Source organism: Lonchura striata, chromosome Z (assembly GCF_046129695.1).
Source record: "Lonchura striata isolate bLonStr1 chromosome Z, bLonStr1.mat, whole genome shotgun sequence".
NCBI lineage: Eukaryota > Metazoa > Chordata > Aves > Passeriformes > Estrildidae > Lonchura > Lonchura striata.
The window spans coordinates 8,475,710-8,495,105 of NC_134642.1; positions in this window are offsets into that span (position 1 = coordinate 8,475,710).

Below are 19,396 nucleotides of genomic sequence, written 5' to 3' on the forward strand. Positions count from 1 at the left end.
ATAATCACTCTTACCAAAGTGTTGTGGATGAGGGGACAAGATACTGCCACCACAAAGATTTTTTGGTAATAGTTCCAGGAGGTGGCAAACTGTGTCCTGCTGCCTGTAATGGTTTTAAATTGCCTTCAGTTGGGCTTACCACCACCAGCAACCCACAGGAGCAGCTAGCAACAAGGCTGTACTACAGCACAAGGGAAGTGGTGTATGATGAGGATCAGATGTTGTTTCTGACTGAGACTTCTGATGATGTCTGATGTAGTGGAGTCTGAAACCACCTTGGCAGCAAAGCACTGTGAGCAACACAGCCCCACCAAGTGAGCACAGCAATCTCATGCCCCAGCTTTCCTGTCCATCATGGGAAGCTGACTTCATGCACAGCTGTGTGTGAAGGGGCATCTGGTTCATCAGCAGGCAGTGGTTTCTTGCAGATGCCTCTTGGCCTCTGTGGTTGCAGTGGCTGCTGATGTCACTGAAGGAAGTAGGTGGTAGGATACTGAAGGGCAAGCTGGAAAAGCCACCCAGGAACAAAGGGCAGTAGAGAGTCCCTGTTCAGAGGTTGCAGGGGATTTGCCTGGTGTGGCATCTCAGGCCAAAGTAAATGTTGGGAAAAGCCTTCTGAGAGCTCAGCTTATTTGGCAATAGCTGATATAACCCGCTGGTTCAATTCCAAATGTCATGCAACAGCCAGTGAGGCACCCATGGAGAGCTTTCCACAACGATCTCAAACTTAAAATAAATTACTTTTTTGTGGGGTAGAGAGATTAATGACTAAGAAAGACATAGAAAGAGAAGGCCAGGAGCATGATGAATTTTCCTAGCAACAGGAGCTTAGCAGCTCAGTTTTCTGAGGATGAGGAGTCCTTACTGCCCTGGAAATTCCTGAGTGATTGGGAAAACATGATAAATAATGGGGATTTACTATTTACTGATGCTATTGGGAATATTTGACAGTGAAACAGAAACTGAGAACAAGAAATTTCTAAGACTTGGAGGTCCTGATAAAATGCAGTATTCATTTCTGTGCTACAAAGTGAAACATAGAAAACCAACTCTAGTAATAGAAGTAAAAATTTGCATGGAGTGTTTATACTCAGAAGAGAGGTCTTTGTGGATAGCATTTAAAAAGCAACTGATATTCATTAACTGTCAAAGGGAAACAGAATTTTATGAATGAGTAAGGAAAGAAGAATTAATTGGAAAACATGGTTGAGCTCTTCTGTGAGCTTGACGCCTTGAGTACCATGAGTGTCTATGGTTACTTCATCTCCTGTTTTGTAGAACAGAAAAAAGGCAAAAAGGCAATGGAATATTTAGGAAAGCTATCTGTGCAGGGAAAATTCGGGTTGGCTCTGGCTAATCAATGGTCAAAAAAAAAAAAGATGGAAAAACACAAGATGGGATACTTTAAAACACAAGGACATATCTACTATCTGACAAAGTACTGTTGAGTCGTGGCAGACAATGAACATGAGAGAACAAGTGGTTAAACAAACCGATGAAACCACTTGGAGTAAAGGCTGCCAATAGCTGTTAACACAATGAGAAGACACTGCAGGACACAGTGGCTGGGAGTCTCAAGCAGGGGCAGTATTTGCCCTGCACAATTCTAGGTCCAAAGCTGCCATGGGCTGAATCCTGTCTGTGGTCTTTTCTTCTGTGTTGCAATTAAGTGTGGTCTTGACTAAGGGGCGAGCCACGGCGCATTTAAAAGCATGTCTGTTGCCCACTTCAGCAGGTATTGAATAAAGGAGATGTTTCTGCAGCACAGTAGAGAAAGAGTCAGCAGAGAGACTCAGAGAGAGAAAGCTCAGTGAGTGTCATGGGCTCAGCAAATGTCCTAGGGAAGTTATCTGAGTGGTTCTGGGCCTCTCAGCATGCTGTGACAGCTAGTGGATTTGCTTTTCTGTCTTGGGTTTTATGTGGAGAATAACCGATAAAAAAAAAAACTTTTTTTTTTCCAAAATAATTATTTAGTCCAATGAATGTAGTGCATGATGAATACCATTGATATGGATGGCTTTTCAATATATGCTTTAAAGTCAGAAAAGTGGTTAAAGTCACTTCTACTTACAGATAGATAAAATACATAAACACGCAATAAAATCTGAAGTTACTCTCAGATGAAAGATATTGTGATTTCTCTACAGACAAAACAGATAAAGTTTCAAGATTAATATTGACCTTCTTATGTAGTAGTTACAATTTAGTCCTTGAAGAATCTCTTTTTTCTGTTAACTGTTTAGGGCATGATAAAATCTTTGCAATAACTGTCTGACAAGATCATGCAAAGTTTTATTAATGTGTTAGCTATAATTTCTTCACACTGACATTCATCGAATGCTTTCCAGGTCTGTCATTGATTTACTTGCCTGGAGTTCTTGAAGTAATACTTCGTCATTTGGAAAATCAATAACTTGTTTTGAATGTTTTGGTATGAAAGCTAAACAGCAGCAAGGCAATTTTAAAATTACAAATCAAAGCAGTACGATATTCATCTGAATCTGCGATAGCATATTTTAGCTCTCTACTTTTCTACTGCTGCTGAACTATCATCTTTGTATTAACAGATGTATTGTTCATTATTGCATCTAGAAGATGAAATGGTGCAACATAGTTTTTTTATAACACCATTTTTCTTCTTATTTCTATGACTCTAACTCAGTGTTAAGCCACTATTTAATGTAAGACTCTTTAAATTAGAAATTATTGAAAGACAAGTATGATTAATTAATATTTCAATTGAATATAAAATATAAAACCAAAATGGGAGAACATTTATTTGGAGTGCTTTTAAAGCATGCTCTGCAGTGATTGAAATACATTTCGATACTACATCAAAGAAGAAATCTGTCAATAATTATAAAATATAAGCAGAGGATATTTTGGAAACTTCAAAAACTATGACTTTTCTCACCTCCTCATGCACTACCATGACATATATGTAAGTAAATATATGCTCATAGGACATATTTCAGTTGCAAGTTTTGCATTAACTACAGGGACCATGTGCTTAGCTAAGATGAAATCTGTCTGCCTCTGCAACTGATGCCTTCCTCTAGGGATAAAGGGGCAGATGCTCAAAGCATGGCCAGATATTTATTGGTATTGTTAAGGTTAAGATTGACTCAGCTCAGTGTACATCACTGTGCAGACAGCACATGTTAAAGGAAAGATAGCTGTTATCATAGCACTTCCAGCCAGACATGATGTAAAAAGTAAAATACAGGAAAGAAAAGATAAATTAGTTTAGTTGAGCAGCTCCTTGGGTTTCCCCATCTGCGTTCTACAGCTCAACACTCCAGACATGAAGACATGAAGATGTCTACATCACTGTCTGAAGGCTCGTCCCTCCTTCCTTTTCTGCACATTATTCCTGTCCTTCCCCTGTTGTAGCCATCTCCTCCTGTACAGTGAGCCTCAGGGTACCAGAGGGAGATGTCCAGGGTGACCTGGGCCAGCTCATGTGAATGCCACTGCAGCAGCATCCCTCGTCACACACAGGTCCTGCAGAGCTCCTGCTGCCTAGGCTGCCTCTGTGAGATCCAGTGATGGGCATTCCTGCCCCGTGTGAAGGGTTAGCAAAGTGTAGCTGAGGCATGGTGCCCACTGCCAAATCCATGGGCATGGCTGTACACAGACTGCCCCTGGAGGAGTGCCACACCTCCCTAACACAGTGATGTGCATGTCCTGTGGAGCACACTTACCCATTTTTTTTCATCTTTTAGTGAAACCAAAGAATGGGCTGAAAGAATGGAAAAACTCCACTCTCAGCAAAAGTGGCAAAAAAGTGTGAAAAGAAAATTAATGAACTGTAGGTCATCTGATTGAACTCCTTCTAAACTAGCCAAGGACTACAGTATGACTAAAAATCAAAATAAATTTGAGGGTTTTGAATAGAATTTACAGCAAAGAACCAAATTTTAGTTAATAGAAATGTTAAGCAAGCAAAGACTAAACGTGTTATTAAAGGAAGGTGCAGATAGAATCAAGTATGGTTTGGGTTGGAAGGGGCCTTAAACATCACCTAGTTCCATCTCCACTGCCATAGGTAGGTACGTCTTCCAGGAAATGGGTTACTGAAAGCTGCATTCAGCCTGGCCTTGAGCACTTCTGGAGATGAGGCATCCACACGTTCTCTGGGCAACTTTTGCCAGTCTCTCACCTCCAAGTAAAGAATTTCTTCCTGATATGCACTGTAAATCTACAGTCTTTTCGTTTAAAGTCATTCCCCCTTGTCCTATCAATTCATATAATTGTAAAAAATCCTTCTCCATCTTTCTTTTTGATGTAATGTAATCACGTAATGGAAGGCTGCAATTAGGTCACCCTGAAGTCTTCTCTTCTCCAGGCTGAGCAATCCCAAGTCTTGCAGTCTGTCCTTGTAGGGCAGGACCTGATCCAGGCCTCAGATCATCTTTGTGGCCCTCCTCTGAATTCTCTCCTACAGGTCCACATCTTTCTTTTTTTGGGGACCCCAGGGCTGATGCAGGGTTCCAGGTGGGCTCTCAGCAGAGCAGAGCAGAGGGGCAGAATCCCCTCCCTCCCCTGCTGCCCACACTGCTCTGGATGCAGCCCAGGACACATTTGGCTTTCTGGGCTGCAAGCATGCAGTGCTGAGGAATATTGAGCCTCTCTTTCACCTAAACACTTAAGTCCTTCTTGGGAGGATGCAACTGTTTTGGAGTCATGAAGGCCTGGGACAGGCCAGAAAAAAAAAAAACCCAGGAAAAAAAATTACAACAGCTGGATTCTTGGGACATCTTGCTGAAAATGGACCTCTTTTGAGACAGTAAAAAAGCACAGGAAGGTTTTCCCCTGAGTTTGTACTGACACAATGCTTTTGTAATACTGGAAGATTGTACTTCGTTTCACTGTGATTCTTGATGTGCTGTATTTAACTCTTGTAATAGTGGGGCATGATTTTCTTGCCTTGCTGAGATGAAACTTATTGCTGTCTGTAAGCGAGACAGTCTATAGCTTGGTCTTGTTTCTTGACTCCACAGGCCACTGTGTTGTACTCTGGTCTGCAACCAGAGTACAACACGTCTGCAAAGTGCTGCGGGTTCAAGTGGGTTCAACATCAGCCTTGCTGTCTCCATTGAAAGGCATGCCATGCCTCAGACAGGTATGGTAGGCTGTGATTGTAAGATATTTTGTGTCTGGGAGCCTGGAGAGGCCAGGCCCTCACCTCTGGGTGTGAGAAAGGGGCAACACAGGGGCTGGTTATGGGGCCATGGCCACCTTTGCTACAGACAGGGAAACAGCAGGAGATGGGCTGGAGGTATTCCTCTCCGGTGAGTAGTGCCCCCATTCATTGTCAGGGGAGATATCATGGCCCCTGACAATGAATCACCTCTGCTTGTTGGGGGTTGTAAGTTAGAATTCTGAGGTATGCTGTGCTTTTAAATTTTATGGTTGTGCCCATATCAAGTTTATTCAGTTAATGAGTTACCTTCCCTTTCAATGTCTCCAAATTCCCTCAAAGCCTATTCTGCAAAGTGCAATTCAAGCTGTGTTTGAGGCTCACTAGCGGTGTGCAGGGTGTGTATGGCCAATTACATCTTGGCCAAGTCACTGCTGACAAGACACAGCAGGAGCCAAGGAGGAGACTCATAGTGGGACATATGGAAGTAAGCTGTGGAAACCTCACATGTATACCTAAACTAGATACCTAAACTAGACCAGAAGAGTGTTGGAAAGAAAGAGGCCTCTAAGTGTCTCTATGTCTGCAGAGCATTGTAGCATATCTGTCTGCAGGCAGCCTGGATTAAGGCTACTTACACTACCCCTAAAACTTACTTGGGAAGGTCAGAAACTCTTAGGAAACATATGTTCCCTCATAAGCCAGTTCATCTATTCCACAGTGGCCATGTGACACAGCCTCAGAAGGAAAGCAATTCAAACAGAAGACACTATTTGTATTTGTAGCATACTAGGCTAAAATCTGTATCTACTCTGGGTGTAAAGGCATTTCATTCTAGGCACTGGAATTCTAGCTGTCTCGGCCATGACAAATGTATATGCTGGAAAGAAAAGAGAAGTGGAGGTGAGTAGGAAAAGAATTAACCTTTCAAAAGATATAATAGTCTTGATTTTGAAAGCCATTTAAAAACTCTGAGAAATTACTGGAGCTAAGAGAGGCTGAGAGTGCTCAGAAATGTTAAAAATCTGTCATATGTATTTACTTTATAATAATGACTCAATATTACTAGAAAACTAGAAAACAAACACTGTTCAGAAAAGAACCCTAGACCAGTCACAGCAGCCCCTTAATGTTCTTATGTCCTGCTCTCTTCAACATCTGTTTCCCTTTACACAGGAGATAAATTCCTCCCATACCACATAGCATTCCTTAAGAAGTGTTATTACTGGCTGAAACAAGAAGTTCCCCAGAAGCACTGCGTGCCACTGCTGTCAATCAGTCTTTAAGAGCTTTTTAGGAGCTAACGGATGGTGTGTTTGTTGCTGTTTCATGAAACATGATGGCTGAAGTGTCACAGTAAGGGTCTGTGTAAATAATGCCCAGATGGCAATATAGCCTGCAGGCGAGACTGAGGACTGTGTCCTGAATGGAGCAGGAAGATTGCTGGTGGAGGAGATGAAATGAGTGAGCCTGCCAGATGCTTTCACACATATTCACAGGAGGCTGTCCGTACCTGTATATAAAATAGTGGCAAGTTGTTTTAAGGTTCGGAATGTGTTTTTCACTGTTGCTCTTGAGAGTGTCTGTGGTGTGAGGCAGAGCTGTGTGGTAACACCCACCCACTCTGTCACCCAGACACTGGCATGGGACACTGCTCTGGCACTGGCTCTGCCAAGTAATGCATATTCTTGGTGACATTCTTGGTGACACCCTACTACCTCTGTAGTACTTAATACTAGTACCATACCAATTACTTAGTTGTGGGGTTCTCAGGGCTGCAGCTCAGGCTCATGTCCTTGCTGCATGCTATACACTTAAGTTACTTATTTTATTAACTTCTTTTTATGTCAACACAACACAAAGATCCCCACTGATATGAAAGACCCTCCTATTTCTTAAGGCTCTTCTTTTTCTTCTCATCTTTATTTTCTCATTTATGTTCTGTCTTACACTTTACCTTTTTATATGCTTTACCTTATTCAGAATGTCAGGTTCTCCAGCTACTGAATCTTTTCTTACTATTCAATTTCCCATACTAAGTTTTCTTATATTTCTATAACTCTAATTTCTTCTCTTAGGCTTGAAAGCTCTGAATATTTTGCCATTATTCAAACTCTCCGTGCCTTCTGCCTGCTTTTTTCATATGTCTTTTCTGCTTATTGCTATTCTTTAAAAAAAAAAAAAAGTCTTCTAGGGACAGCAATATTTAAAACATCAGTGGTACCAAGAATTAGCTTCTTGTTGGTTTAGTGTTGCAGCTCATATGCTCCCAGGTGTCTGCTGAAGCAAGAACGACTTGCTTAAGTGTAAGAGTGTCTATCAAACCTTGTCTCAGGAGACTTCGGCAGAGATGAAAGTAAATAGATGTGGAACTAGATGCAGTTCATGGGGCACCTGATATCTGAGGTGGTGGATCTTTTGCCGGAGGAGAAACATTGTTGATAATAATTTTTCCCACCTCCAGAGAAGAATAAGAATATGTGTCTCCAGGGTCTGTTATTTTCTGGGATGTTTTTGGATAGTGATATTTATGCCCCACCCATTGGCAAGCCTGGGAAGAAAAGGCATAATCAAAGCCTTATTTAGCTTAAATACAGAGTTCTCTGGTTCTGGAACACAAATCCTTCATTTGCATCTGTACTGATGGTCATGTAGCATGTATTGACACAGAATAGTTACCAGTGGCATCCTTCCAGTAGTGACTGGGTAACTGGGCATGCACTGGGGAGGGCAATGAAAAGGGGAGCTAAATACCCTCACTGCAGCAGGAGCATCATTGCTGTAAGCTGCTGTAATATGTTGCAAGTGCAAAAGAGGGAAGTGTATGTCTCAGCATCCGTGGATTTCGGCCGCATGCAATTTCAGATCTCTGCCTTGTTTAGACACCTTCTCCACCCACGCTGGTGGGATAGGCACCATAGGAAGCTTGACAGCATAGGAAACAGAATGACCCCAAGGCAGAGGACTGCTTGCACATTTGTACCTCAGCCCCAAGCAGCTGAAAGCCTCAGGAGCTCAAGTTAGGCAGCGAAGACCAGAAAGCAGAATCCATAGTTCAATATGAAATTAAATTAAAAATCTGTCATATTTCTCTGTATTTTCTTCAATGTTCTTTCTGTTTTCCTTTGAATTCTGTAAAGGCTGTAAATATTCTGATGCTTTCACTTTGTACAAAGAATAGTCTGCTAAAGAAAATTGAGTAAGTTGTATATAGGAGAAAATTTTACATAATGAGATAAAGATGTAAGAAGCTGATTACATCTCTTTCTTAGCACTGTTTGAGGTATTTATTTTTGATGTTTGTGGTATTAACTTTTTTAAAAGTACAGATATACACTTATAAGAATCTCTTATTTTACTATTTAATTGACAAAAATCAGCTTCTGCATTAAATTACTACTAGTATACCAATTTATGTTTATATTTAAATATTTATTTTCAATAGCTAGTGAATAAGCTGTCATTACGAAAAAAAATTGAGGGGTTTGATGTTACTGTACTCCCAAGGTCTGTGGAATCTGGACCAGCACAAATTTTCAGTCAAAGACCAGCGTGTCTAGGAGTGGATGTCAACACACAGAGTTGTCATTTGGGCTGTGCACGCATCAAAAATGTTTTTCTACTGTGAGCATATCAGGAGATCTGTGACATGATATTTTATCTAACAGCAACATGGGTTTTGGTCTACACGAGCACAGACTCTCTGTACCAGACACAAAGAGAGACATAATAAATGAATGACTGTATTCTGTTCTCATTTAAAGCACCATACCACTATTAATTCTGATGGAAACTATAGGTGCTCATGCTTGCTTACATTGCACCTAGGGGACAGTGGCTGTGTGGATAATCCTTGTGTCTGTATCAATTGTCTTTTATTTGTAAATGATGGTTTTTATCAATTTCATTTCTTATAGGTCATTGTCTCATGCTGCCTTCAGACAGAGCTGTCTTTGTGCTGGAAGACAAAGAAGTAACACAGGATAATGACTGTGGAGCAGAATAATTTGTAGCATTCCTGTTTATTTTCAGACTTTGGAGATTTGTATAAGGAATTAATTCTGGGGATTTGCGCTTTTAAATCAATGTACAATTTTGACTTAATTTCAGCAGTTTATGAAACAGCAAATGAAATGTTCTGATTCTCAACAATTAATTTGATTATGGTCCAGAAAGGATGCATTCCAGCTCTTAATTTCTGGTCAAAACTTCAGCTGGAAGACACTGAAACTGATAGACATTTTCCTGTTGACTGGAGCCCACTAGCTGGCTTCATCACCTATCGTTTTGAAACCTACTTATGCAGAAATTATATTTTGTTAGTGGTGTTACTTGGATGTCCTATGAATCAGGATTTTGAGGTACAGTGAAAAATGTAGGAAAGACTGAAAAAGGTCTGACACTTTTGTGATCCCTCCTTTGACACATACCAGAATTCCAAGAACTCTGAACAAGTAGAAATACCATTGAAAGGTTATTTTGTCCTAAGAAATCTCATCCATAATGATGTATAAGACAAGCTTTGGAAAAAAAATTTGCATTATTTTGAGTACTGTTTGGTGATTTCAAAATCTGCTTTGTATTTATGTGTTTACAAGTGTTGATTTTGTAGCCTCAGTGAAAATAGCTATGTTACTGAATTTCTATGTGTATATCTCCTACCTTTTGCATTCCTCTCTTGGTTATGTTTAGTCAGTGGATTGTCTTCAGATGAATCTGAAAACACCAGCTGTTGTGTCACTAGAAAGCAGTCTGTGTGTCACCTTAGAGTAGTTTCATAAGGTCTCCATTAGCAGAAGTTTTCTATGTGAGCAATTTTTAATTCTTCTTTTAGGGTTCTGAACAAATTTATACAAAGATCTGGTTCTGAACAGAACCAGATCTTTGTATAAATTTGTTCATTTGAAATTATATATGTCAGGGATTTTTCTGATTTTTTTTTTCCTCAGCTGTTTAAATAGAAGAAATAAAAAAAATATGTTGCTTGCTTTGGAATGGAATCTGACAGACTTTGTGTCTCTTGCTTTAAGAGCATTTTGAGCATATTTCTAAAGTCCTCAAAAGATAGGCATATGATAAGGATGTAGACTGTAATAACAGATGCCAGGGGTGTATGAGGTGGGACAGCTACCTACCACTATAAGTTTGAAGACACCCATGATTTAATTTTGGAGAATTTCTGTGGTCTGTATTTGCTGTCCTGCACTAACTAATGGTCATGCTGACAGTGGCTGATATTTTTCCAGGCTTGTTTGTTGAGTTTTCTATTGAACCTTGGTTATTGTCCTATCAGTTAAGGCTCTCTAATATATGGCCAGCTTAAAATAGTGTGGCTTAAAATAGTTTGTTTGATATGAATTCTTCCTGTTACAAGATTGGAGAATTGGGCATGATTCCCTAGCACAGAAAGAAAAGAAATGGCACAGTGTCTTAATAGTTGTTGTGGAATGTGACATGATTCCAGGTATAGCTATGTTAGAGATAAGAGAGTTGAGAAGCTTTCCTCACAAATACTATGCTCTGGGTCTCATGAAGCTGCAGAGGTAAAGCATCTGCCTGTACTTTATACAAGACTCTATTCCTTCTCTTTCTCTTCCCCAGGAGACCTGGAGTAGTACCTCACTGATTTTATTTCATCAAATACTGTAGTCTCAGCAAAATCCTCTTCAAGTGTCTTACAGCAGTGAAGACATCCCCAGTCAGCAAATGAGGACCAGAGTATTTGTGTAGATTAGATCTGCTCCACAGAGGGGGAAAGGATGTGCCGACCCACTCAGCTGACTATTTTTAGCTGTCATGAATAATCACAGGATGCAAGGGGAAGCATATCTCAAGAGATCACCCACAAAAGGAGCGAATTAATAGCAGAAGTGCTATAAATATACAGGGGGTGGATGACTTGAGTGAGAGTGGCTACTTTAATGGATGAACTGTGGAGAATTGCAGGAGGGGTATGTGTGTAACAAAGCAACAGGAGTTTTCATGAGCATATTGTCTCAGAGATAAACTCAGAAAGACTTATTGATAGAAAATGTCTCTTGAGGGGTGTTGGGGTTTTTGCTCCCTTTTCTATAAGCATATATTCTTAATTCTTGTTTTCTGCTTTTTCTTGACTTTTGTGTTGCTTACCTTTTCCGCTATCTGTGGAGTATCTTCTTTATCACAGTCAGTCATTAATCTTTTCTCTCTTTCATTATGAAAGCATCACAGAGGCAAATGGATTCTTTAAACTCCTTCAGGGCTAGTCTGATATGAGTGGCCTGATAAAGGAGCTTGAAACCAAGGAGAAAGTTCTCCCAAGCTTTTTCCAGATTCATTCCACATTCTGAAGAAATACTTCTGTGTTTGATTGAAAAGAAATAGCATCTGTGGCAGAGTGAAGGAGAAAGAGGCAGAAAGACCTGTGACAGTGAGCAGGAACAGGTCAATTTCTGGGCATCAAAGACCATGTTACTGGTGATATGCAAGACTTCCTTCAGCGTTGCCACAACAGACACCTTCACTGGAGCCCAGCTGCCTGTGAAGTAAAGTGCAGTCATTGTTAGGAAATGCACCATCTCTGGTTAAAATTAGTTATGAACCAGTTCAGTGTGATAGCACCATGGTTCTTTGCAGCTCAGGGTATGTACTTCTCCTTTTCTGTGTAAGAGTTCTATTTTTTCACTCCAGAGCCTTAAGAGATTTTTACAATGGGAATTACTGAGTAGTGCATCCCAGCATATTGATACAAAACATATGGGCACTCTTTGCTGGGAAACATTTCTTTATATACCAAAAAAATTATTACTCTTCCTATTTTCAACTGTGTTTGATTGTTTTGAAAAATGCCCCAATATTTATGTTATGGTTATGCTTATGTTATGTTTGTGTCCTAATGTTAGGACATCTTAAATGGTCTATGAAACCAGCAATTTTGAAAGGGTGAGCTCCTTTTTTGGTTGCAAGTGCAAGACTTGTGATCAGAAACATCTATGGCATTGAAATTCTTTCATTCCTTCTAGGGCAGTAGACTTGTATTTTATTTCTGCAGCTTATGAGTCATTTTACTGAGCACTCAGGTGAGGGGAAAGGAGCTAGTAATTCCCACCTAAGTAATGCAGAAATAAATGTGATTTTGGAAGATGCACAGGTGTCCCTGCTTCTCTCTGTGCTGTTTGGAAATATCTGCCTACTGAGTCTGCTACTTGCCATAGTTTGCAAAACACATTTTTATGCAGAACACCTCAGACTGGCCAGGCAACAAAGTCTGAACAAGGCTTAACTATAAAGTTTGTTTAAATTGCTGCTTGTCTACTGTGAATCAGAGATGGTTCCTGTTTAATTGTTAACCTGAGAACAAAATTAGTTGATGTCTTACAAAGTAATGCTTTATTCACTCAAAATATTTTGTAAATTGTGTTAAACAGTACAAAGGTGCCAAGATGTTTGTATTTGTGAAATATTTTATTTTCTCTTTGTGATTTCCTACATGGAGGTTAGGTTCCTATTGTGTCTAAAATAAAAACACAGACAGTTCCACTGAGCCTTTTCAGTTTTATTTTAAAAAATTACCAGTGTGTTAGTATGCAAGGCAGCTGAGGTGGTATGCTGGAAGTTTTCATTACAATGTGATACAAAAAATTGATTTACCTCAGCTCTCATAGTGCAGCTTTTGAACAAACAACATCAAACTACCACAATCAAGGTTAAACATCTAATGCTTCTTTGACAATTACAAGAAATGCCATAAAAATAACTAGGATTAAGCACAACACAATTGGTGGCCTGGCACAGTGCCCTTGCAGGGAGCACTGCACACTGCTGTGGGAGAGGGAAGATTTTTTCTTCTTGGGTTCATTGCATCCTGTTGGGATTGTGGAGGGGAAGACATAAAGGGTAACCCTGAGATTTTTGGAGTGGAATAACATAGCAGCAATATTGCTGGGGCACCTTTCTTGGCCACCTTGAGAGCATATAGTCAGGACTGGCTCTGAAGGGGCTGCCAGCCCAGCTCTCCATGCCTCATTGTGCTGGGAGAGCCAGAGGCATCTTCAGACACAGTCCAACAGGTATCAAATCTGACAGCATAACCCCATGTAAAGGGTGTGATAGGCAAAAAGCAATCAGCCAAGCAAATCTGTGTTAAGGCTCACTTTTCAGGTTCTCTGCTTTGTACTTATATCTTTTAAATTCTGCCTACATCTGGCACAGAGGAAGCCTGTGAGAGAAGCCTGTGTGGACATGCAATATTACCATGTTGCTCATTGTTGGGATCCTTGGCACAGGAAGAAGTCTTGTCTGAAAAAGAATTTATGCTATTTTTTCTTTATTGGGAGCTGTTTGATCACCAATTTTAAATAGCTTAAAGCATAAAAGAAGATAAAAATTGGCAGTCATGATGCTCTGAGGAGAAAGTGCAACATATTTTGTCAGTTTCTTTAACATGCAAGTTTTCAGATTTGTTATATTTTTGATTTGTTATATTTTTGAGAAATAAATTTTGCTCTTGCAGTGGGTGTGCAGAGTATGATTACTTTGGAGCCAGACTTTAAAAAGACAATCTGAGGTGCCAGCTGACAGTAAATTTCAGGCAGAACGCAATTAAAATTGAGTCTTTTTATTCTTGATAAGCTGTCTGAAATTAATATTTAAGGAATTTGATTTCAGCATGAACCACAGTTGTTACAGGCTCACCCATTGTCCTGTAGTCAACTCCTGACACAGACAGCTTGGAGGAGCTCTCAAAAGGTCTTCAAGTGACAGGAGATAGTGGAAGGAGTATTAAGAAGGAGTACAAATTCCTAAGGTTCCATAAATACTGTATGGAGTGTGCTTCATGGCTAGCAAGGAAATATTTAACAGGAAACTCCAATAGTTCCACTGGACTCATGGCAAGAAAAATTTCCTTTCATATTCTTGTAAGCTGGTCTGGCTCACACATAAATGAAGCCCCCAGGAGGCTTCCTTTCTTCTGTTTTGGGATTTCCACTGGGAAAAATTGCAGTTAATGTGATCTAAAGCAGTTACACCTGCAACTGAAGCCTTCCAGCCCTGGGAGTGCAGTGGAGCTGTGACATCTGGGCACATCTCTAGGATATGTTTGCACTAGCACGAGGCCATGCCATTCCAAAGCCACTCCTATCTCATTGTCCTGTTTTCAGCTAGGATAGAGCAAATTTCTGCTCAGCAGCTGTTACACTGCTGTGTTTTGTATTCAGAACAGGAACAGTGTTGATAACACTCTGATGTTTTGGGTTTTGCCAAGTTGTGTTTATCCTGAGTCAAGGACTTTTTTCTTCTCTCATGCTCTGCCAGTGAGGTGGGATGCAAAAAGCCTTTGAGGGAGCACAGCTGGGACAGGTGATCTGAACTGACCAAAGGGATGTTCCACATCACAGAACGTCATGCCAGTATATAAACTGGGGAAACTGACAGAATAGGGAAGGCTCTGTCTGAGTTCAGGGTGGGGGAGGGATTGGCATTGGTCAGCTGGTAGAGATCAATTGCATTTTGCACCACTTGCTTCCTTTTTATTGTCACTATTATCATCATTTACCATTGGTATTGTATTTCACTTTATTTTTCATCATTAAACCGTTCTTATCTTAATCTATAAGTATTACTTTGATTCTCCTTCCCTTCCACCACATCAGGGGGTGAGTAGAGAGGTTTGAGTGAGTGGCTGAGTGAGTGAGTGACACTTTCTTTTCCATTTGGGATTAAACCACAACCATCCTTTTGGATGCGCAATATTGAACACAAAGGGTTCTGATCAGAGCATGTTAAAACAAAATTGTTACAAACATTTATTGTAGTAGTTTAGCAGCTAGTTACAATGCATACATATTTTCTGTCATATTTAGTCTCAAGTTTATCTCATATTTTAGTCATATTTAATCTCCTATTTCTCATATTTCTTTCATGTTTAATCTCTCTTATACTGGCAATACCTTACTTGCAGTTTGTGTTCTCTGTGTTATTTCACAGGATGGGCTTATTCTGTGACAATGTCTCTCCTCATGACACCAGTCTGATGTCTGTATTCAGTATTGCAGACAGCTCTATATTTTGGGGGTCATCTACTGGGAGTGATTAATAATCACATCTTTGTTTTTTATTTTCTCAGAGAACAAACTGATGGATACCTTCCTATTTTTCTTCCCCTCCTTTTTTTATTTCCTCGTCCTCCAGGCTGATTACAGTCGTTGAGAATTTTAAAGATTTTGAATATCCTTTGACTACCCTTGGAACCAACTTGGTCCTTTTGTTAAGAGCAAGCATGTTATTGCATATGGTTCCAGTCTTTTTAAAGTTAGACAAGTAATTCAGAATATTACCCAGAGATCTGCACAAAGGTCAGATAGTTTGAAGTGGTAAGGAGGGTGGGATTATTTAAGCAAATACTTGGGGCGGTAGACACTTCCAATGTCTGTACCTTACCCTTGAACAAATTCAGAATCCAGAAAAACTAGTAAAGTGTTTATTTAAAAAGAGTGCTGGCACTCCAGAGAGGACCCAAATCACTGTGAAGTGTTGGGGTCTGGCCATGGTTCTTATTAACCGTGTTCAACACTGCTCAGGGGCCTCAGGAGGGTCTCTGAACCCGACAGTGAGAGGACAATGGGAGCAGGGCTGCAGCTGCTCCCAGCACCGTGACCCTGCGGCTGCTCCAGCGCCAGCGACGGCGCTGCCACCGAAACACAGAAACAGAACCAACAGAACGCTGGCAGCGGGCCCTGCAGAGAACAGAAAAGTGCACGAAGGTACCTGGTAAAACAGCTTCAGGAAAAACAGTCAGGAGGACAGGGAGAGCAAAGAGGAGGAAGAAGCGGAACCATCACAAGGCTGATTTTCAGGGCCGTCATCAAGGCTATGATTGGAACTGGAAGAGGAGACAGAAGAGACAACCACATCTCAATCCCTATCTCTGAGTGAGCTGCAGGATCCAGGAAAAGATTTCAGCCATCATCCATGTGAGCATTTTACTGCCAGTGCTGGGAAAATGGAGACAACTGTGCCGAGTTAGAGGGTAAGGAAGCCAGGTAGCTGGGATCACTTGCTGAGGAACCAGACATTGACAAAAAAACAGGGAAAAAAGACACAAGCCCTTAGTTGCTGAAGGAGACTCTTAGAAGTGTGAAGGACAGGTATTCCTATATAGATGATGTTTCATGTAACTCAGGCAAATGGATTACAATAAAGAAAGGTATTCAATAACTGAGGAAAATGAAATATGAGAAAGAAATGAAATTTTGACCCAGAAAATGTGCAGCTCCCTGCAGATCCAGATGACCTCTTCTACCAATGAACTTTGTGGAGGAAATTTGTTCAGACAAACCCTCAACAGTACATGCCGACCTCTTGGCAGCAATTTTTTGGAAAGGTGATGCACCACCAACAGTCGGTGACGTGATTTGGCAACTCTGGGAATATGAAGAGAATATTTCTTACTCCATCATTGTGGCTGTGGGGAAACTGATAGGTAAACTGACAGATAAACTGACTCATGAGTTCCAGCAATTCAGAGAGAATATGTCCTACTCCTCATCTGTACAGACTGATATTTAAACAATTGACAGCAGGTGTCTTTTTGTGCAAGAGAGAGGCTACAGAAGGAACACCACAAGGTACCCTGTGTCTTTACAACTTTGGGACCACAGAGAGAATATGAGGAAGAGGAATGGGCATCCTACAGGTGCAGGAATTTCAGGGAAAAACAGGTGGGTTTTTATTAAGGAAAGTTTCGGCTCTGGTCTCCAGTGGACAGTTTTCCAAGAAGAAGGGAAGCTTTTGAGACTTAGAAAGATTGAGTCATATTGCTCTTGCAGAACAGAAACTAAACCAAACCAAACAACCAGACAAAACCCCCAAACACCATAATTAAATGGTTATCAGGGATATCTGTTATCCTCCTACTTATTTTGTAGAAAATACAAGGAGGTTTTGTGAAAATATAATGAATAGGTAAAAAACCAGCAATTGTCCTGTTGCATAAATATTCATGGTCACTTGACATGGAGGTAGTATATCACTTAATAAAGTGGAGTTATCTAGCACATTCTAGCAGTATCTTGTGGAAGCAAAACTGTAGAAGTTTTTTACCGTATCTAATCTAGTTCCTACTTCTAGTTGTAGTATTTTGTCTAACTGATTGGGCACAACATCTGGCCACTTCTAATTCTCCTTGAGCAGTCATGTGTTAGTCAAATGGGGAATAGCACAGACAGATGCAAACTAATGATTAGATTTTGATTGCTGATTTTGTGAAGAATCAAATCTTCTACTTCTGGCCATGATTTCACAGACATTCCAAATAGGTTACACCAGAACATCTGAGTAGAGAAGGCTCAAGGCTCATCTTTTGTCACGCTGTGGTTTCTAAGAGCAAGACTGAAGTAAAAGATTTTGGCTGCTTGCAATACACATCCAGTTGTTTGGGCAAATTTTTGTCTCAAGTCTCTTTGAGCCCATCTGATTTGCAGCCATATGAGTTGTGAAGGGTCATGTGGTATGAAAAGAAGTCCCAGCATTCTCATCTTGTAGAGGAATAAATATAGATCTGTAAATTATGTCTGCATCCTTCTGCAAACTCTTAGGAACTGGCAAGTACATAAATATAAATCCAGTACTGCTCTTCACACAATTTGTTGTGTCAGGAAGGACCCTAATAACTCATTGCTGAATTTGTTCCCCACCACAGTAGGCACTTAGCTGAGGTGTTTGTTCTGCGAGGGCAGCCTTTTGGAGGGACAATGCACACAGACAAACGTATGCACACACTCCTGTCCCAAAACCTGGTCAAGAAGATTCCCTGTAGGGTTTCTCTCTCTATCAGTCATGGCAGGGCAAGCTCAGCTGAAGATGCACCTCCTTTAGGTACCTCAGTAAACTGTAAAACATTAGCTGGGTCATAATACCACTTCTTCTCTCCCTTGGACTAAAAACTGCAAAATGTATTTGAGGTTTTGAAAATTGTAACCTAAATTGTACTAAATACAAACTCTAGTTGAGGTGCTGGGCAGGCAATGGCTTCCTCTCCTGCTTCTCATGGAAGACCCCTTCATCTGGCAGCAGAGCAGGGGAATTTTGGAAATAGGCTGGTTGCAAAGCAAATACCACAAATGCCAGGACACAGCTACCCTTCTGAGATTTGAAAACATATGTACCTCTGTCCTCTTGGAATATAGCTTCATTCAGTTTTCAAAGACAAAGTTAAAATGTTGTCAATATGGAGAGAATATATCTATGTAATTTCAGGTAAACTATATTATGGGAATGTTGCAGTTCAAATAATAATTCTTTGTATAGACAGGAAGTTTTCAGTTTATATAAAGTTTAATAGAAATCCAAACAACTTTAATCCTTTCTTGTATCTATTCTTAATATTGTCTATAAGATAATGCTTAGTTACTGATTTTAATGGCTTTTCTTTCTTTATTTTTTTTAAAGTATAGTGAGTCACATAGTAAAAGAGGGAAAAGGCAAGGTTGCTCCAAAATATTCTGGAATAAATATAAGGCATAACTCTTAGTCATTAGCAACTAATTTTTTTCTTGAGTGATTCAACATCCCCAGAACAACTGTGACTACATAAACCACTGCTCTGAAACTGGTCCCTCTGGAGTGATCTTCCTTCATTGATGGAGTTCTTTTTTCTAAAGAGGAGAACAGAATAGATGGATGCCAGGATTATTTACAAGCAGTCTAATCTCTCTAACAGCTCTCACAAACCATTCATCTGGTTCAGAATATGAAGGATACTCAATTATTCAATGAAAAGGTTAAGCCTGTGGTAATTATGCATAGTCAGTAATGAAATGTACTTCCCCTGGGTATTTTTTTAAAAGGATGCAGGCTGACAGATGTTTACCACATCCTTTCTGGCAATGTTTTCTGAGGTTTTAGTTTGTGACACTGTTTATACTTATTTTCAAAATGCAGTTCATTGTCTTTAATGCTTTACTGAAGTTGTAACTGGGTGACAGTGAAGTAAGTCAGCCACAAAAATCTGTGTGCATCCAAGCCAAGGCAATGCTACTCATACCATTTTTGTGTACGTGAATATTCTGCTGCATAAGAAGAATCAAGGAACAGACTACCTAACTGCTGGCTCCAGACTTTCATCCTTCCTTACATCTATCCATCTCTTTGCTTTCAATATAACACTTTTCTTGCTAAGTGTTTTGTATATAGCCATAAATTATGATACATATGTAGGAGCTTATAACTGTACTGCTGGTGGCATATTTGGCTGTGGTGCTTGGATACAAGCTG